A 5,115-nucleotide genomic window follows, 5' to 3' on the forward strand; every position below is an offset into this window, starting at 1 on the left:
ACCTATAATATCACACAAGGTGATTTGTGTTTTTTCCTTACTTGTGATCCTAGTGCGATTTCCGAATGTATGCGTTTAAGATTGAAAGGTGCCACTTCATTCACCGCTCATGAACGAACTTTGTGCCTTCAAAGGACACCGAAAACATGTACTTCTGTTCAGAATACCATGACTTGCAAGAGTATGGTAGTTACCCCCAGTCACTATCGCACGATGTTACTACCTGCCGGATGGCTTTTCTCATGTGGTAATACTTCCTGGCCATATATCCCCGCAAATATTTCTGGAGGCCCTTGTGCCATTACTAGACTGAGTTTACTAATGTTTTCTCCACATCCGAATGCCAACTCTCGTGTGATTCGAGATACAGTGAGGTTACAGGAGGATTGTGACTCATCTCTGCATTTATATTCCAAGTCTGAATACCTTAGCCTGGCTATTTCAATTGTTGGTGTTCCTGCTTTGGCAGTTTATAATGCCAAATCTATCAGGAAAATGGCCTGCTGGATGGTAAAATCCATTAATCATACTTCTACAGTCCTGTCTGACATGCTATTAGATGCCCAGGGTGAACGTAAGGCTATCTTGCAAAATCGAGCGGCCATTGATTATCTTTTGCTTAAACATGGACACGATTGTTCTGATTTTGATGGTCTTTGTTGTTTTAACTTGTCGGATCATACAAAATCCATTCAAGCTCACATTGACAAATTACATGACTTGACAGAAGAAGTTAGAAAACACATTGACCAGGGCTGGTTTGACTGGCTCTTTAATTGGTTACCTGATTTACATATGTTACGTCAAATATTAGGAGGTATTCTGATTACTATCGGCATTTTGATTTCTATCTGTTGCTTTATTCAGTGTATTCCTTCACTACTTCAATTCTGCACACCTGGTACTAGACATAGATCAGTTAGTCTTGTTTCATATTATTCTTCCACAGATATTAGTTCCGTTTAATGAATGTATAATAGACTGAAGTCAAGGGTGAAATGTTCTGCTCGATTTTCCCGGCCTTCTTGTGAGGAAAAGATGATTAAATGTGACTTCAGTCTCTTACCATTCAAGTCTAAGGGTTAGAGTAGTGAATGGAGCCTATTTACTAGGCACTTCGACATGATTCTGTGCTCTTCCCCATAGATCAGGGCTCGCACACATAGCCTAGGGGATAGATTCGTTAGTATTAGGGATAACCTGTCCTGTAGTGAGGGTATTTCACGGAGCTGTGCTGAATTCAGGCCTGGTAGGCCTCAAACGGGAGAGACTCCATCTTTCTTTCTGCTCCGGCAGCTTGGGATGCTTCTAGGTCAAACGCAATGTTTTAGTTATGAGGTGTTATTCGCTTGGAGAGAACCGGTTCAGGCCGGCCCTTATCGAAGGATTGTATTTTTCTTCATGCCGAAGACACTACATCAGGCCGGCCGGCTGGGAACGTGTCCTTGGTACGGGGAGGTACGAGAATTTGGTGGGCGGCAGGTTACAGGCCGGAATTTTCCATGAGGAAACGCACCTCTATATTAGTGAAAGTCTGAGGCAGTTACATGTTCAGTCCGTAGGCGGCATCTAGCCGTTAGCAGTAAAGCTACTACTTATTCCAGGGAAGACAGACGCCATCTTGAAGGCGGAGAAGAACCGAGAGACAGATGCTCTCCTAGCAGAATAGCCAGAGAGGAGAGAGTAGCCGATAAGGAAGAGGTCCCAGTGACTCGGAGAAGGGTGATTCCAGGCGAGCCGAGGCACAGACGAGAAGGGAACCTAGATGACCACTGAGTGCAGGCTACATACTACTAAGGTGATGTCGACCCTTTCTTATTAGAGTGTACAACTTAATCTTTCACTTTCCTTTGCAGGTTATGTGTTATATTGTAATGTTATGTGATTGCGTATGTAATGAGTAATAAAGTACCCAGTTTGTAGTGAACCAACATGTGCTGTGTGTTCTTGTATGAGAGGGTAGCCTATTCTTCTAGTCAGCTGCGGCTACATGAACAGATGTTAACCCTGATCAGGTAAGTGGTAACTGAATAGGGGAAAGAGGAGCCCCTCGAACCTGAGAACAGGCTATGCTCGAACTGGCAATCCTTGTGTGATCTGATGAATAGTGAGACTGATTCCCTTTTTGTATGATATGGTGATCATAGGATGAACTGTCGCATGAGACTGCCGTCTAGGTAGAGAGGTCTGGATTCGTATAGGATCGCGAGGCCGCCACTTGTGATACTGTCGTATGGGCAGAGAGGTCTGGATCCGTATGGGATCGCGAGGCCGCCGATTGTGCTGAGACTGCCGTCTGGGTAGAGAGGTCTGGATCCGTGTGGGATCGCGAGGCCGCCACTTGTGATACTGTCGTATGGGCAGAGAGGTCTGGATCCGTAGGGGATCGCGAGGCCGCCGATTGTGCTGAGACTGCCGTCTGGGTAGAGAGGTCTGGATTCGTGTGGAATCGCGAGGCCGCCACTTGTGATACTGTCGTATGGGCAGAGAGGTCTGGATCCGTATGGGATCGCGAGGCCGCCGATTGTGCTGAGACTGCCGTCTGGGTAGAGAGGTCTGGATCCGTGTGGGATCGCGAGGCCGCCACTTGTGATACTGTCGTATGGGCAGAGAGGTCTGGATCCGTAGGGGATCGCGAGGCCGCCGATTGTGCTGAGACTGCCGTCTGGGTAGAAAGGTCTGGATTCGTGTGGAATCGCGAGGCCGCCATTTGTGATACTGGTGCTGAGACTGCCGTCTGGGTAGAGAGGTCTGGATTCGTGTGGAATCGCGAGGCCGCCACTTGTGATACTGTCGTATGGGCAGAGAGGTCTGGATCCGTATGGGATCGCGAGGCCGCCGATCGTGCTGAGACTGCCGTCTGGGTAGAGAGGTCTGGATTTGTGTGGAATCGCGAGGCCGCCACTTGTGATACTGTCGTATGGGCAGAGAGGTCTGGATCCGTGTGGGATCGCGAGGCCGCCGATTATAAGAGGTCTTGGTATGTATAGTAGGAATCCCCTGTCCTTAGGTAGTAGATATATGTGGTTGCACTATTGTAAACAGGTTCTAGGGAGGGGGTAACGTTCTGGCTGGGTTAGTGAGGCTCTGATGAGCGGGTTCTATCTGATCCGAAAACCCAAGCAGAACAGATGGTCATTATTAACCCCCTAAATCATATTCTCCATATTCACTTTTCACAGAAAAGGTGAAGCATATTGATGACAGACCTAATTTTCTGGCCAAAAACAAAAAGCTCAAAGTTATTAAGAAAGATTACTAAATATATGTAGAAGCTCGTTTAAAGTGTGTAAATACCCAAAAAGTTATTGGTAATTTTTCACTAACGTCATTAGTTCAGTTTCCAACCTCGGCCACTATTAAAAAAAACCCTCATACTTTCCACCATTAGCGCCTCAACCTACACAAATATCACTTTTCATTATTACTTTTCACAGTTTCTGTTTAAGGCATGACAGCATCACAACAGTGGTGTCAAATGTAATGTGATATACATTGTAGATTTTGTCATAGTTTCATAAATAACTTTCATTTAGATTAGGTAAAAATAGCTCACCTTCCAGTTTTAGGAGCACTAGTAAACAGTCCATAAATAATTATTAAAACATGGCAATCAATAATGTTAGGGGCTGGCAAGAATACAGAGCAACACCACACAAAATAAAAACAGAACATGAAGTTGTATAACAACCATTTTCTTGCTTGGATTGCTCTTGATTTTAGGTCTTGCCTAGGCAGCGCATGCGCTGTCTCTTTGAGACATGCTGTTCCTAGAATATGGGCTTTAAGCACCACCCATCTTTTAAATTGGCTCATCTCACAGTCATTAGTAAATGCAGGCTTTTGATTGGTGAATAGGCTTACTAGTCCTTCCTTTTGGACGTTTGTATCCTCATGTGAGGATTTCCCGTTACATGTGCTCTTAAACTTCATGTTATTTCTTTTTTTGTTGGACTGCCTCTGCTCATGTTAAGTGCTTTGTTTACTTCCTGCATGAAACCTTTGTGGCTGCTTCATTTTTCAGCTTGGCCCATCACTTAATCCCTTCATTTCCCCATGATGTTCCCAATACCACCTCACCCCTCCCACAACAGTGCCTGCCTGCCCCACCACCTCTCCACGGTTGCTGCTTGTTCCTGCTCGTGTCTGTGCTTCTTCAGCTTTGGGGCACCCTGTGCCGTCCCTGCCATTTGCTGCTTATAAGGCAGCAAGATCCCTAGCATATGTTTTATCCCTATCACCACAGCCCTTCCCTACCAACTTCAGAAGATCGATCAAAATCTTAGCGACGCCATCGCCGCTCAGCTGCCAGCTGCTGAGACGAGAGCCTCACCGCTGCCTTACAGAAAGTATTTAAAGAGCAAGTGCTTTTAAAGATTAGGTTCTCTATTTTGTTAAGTGGGGGCTTCTGCTTCCCAATAGTGACGATGGAATTTTTGAAAATACGAGCAGTAAATGTTGTTGGAAGAGGCACTGCTGCCGCATGGGCTGTACGTCATTGTAAACGGCGCTTTGTTTGTTAACCTGCCGTAGTGCTTAAGAGTAGAGCATTGCTTTGCAGAGTCGTCTGTGGGTTGTTGCACTGGGGCTCTTTGCAGGGGTGGGTCTCAAGGTCTCGTCCACACACAAGTGTGGACCAGAGGGGGTGACAAAATGCATAAGTAAAAAACATTTTCATTACAAGGCCGATTGCTTTAACTAAAAAAATAAAATAAATGTGAAATCTATTGCACTGCAAATGCTTGTTCACTTGGGCTGTATTTACTAGTTGAACAAGACAAGGGTAATAGTAAAATTACATGCAATATTACCACTACCATGTGGTAATTTCACACCAGTACTGTGCAAATATAAGCAAATGAAATGGTGGATTGTGTGGGACCAGATATTCCGGTCATAAAACCACACGCAATCCCCAATTCCATGCTCCGAGCAGATGGTAAATGTATGTGCGGGCCTGTGGGGTGGTGAGTAAGGGGTTGGGGATTAAGGAGGACAGGGGAAGTTATTTTGTACCTGGGGGAGCATTGTATGTTTTTCCAGCCAAAAAACAAAAATGCAAAATGAGGCTGGTCTGGTGCTGCATCCAAAGACTCGTGAGACGTTTCCTGCTGA

The sequence above is a fragment of the Triturus cristatus genome, chromosome 6 (genome assembly GCF_964204655.1).
Source record: "Triturus cristatus chromosome 6, aTriCri1.1, whole genome shotgun sequence".
Taxonomy (NCBI): domain Eukaryota; kingdom Metazoa; phylum Chordata; class Amphibia; order Caudata; family Salamandridae; genus Triturus; species Triturus cristatus.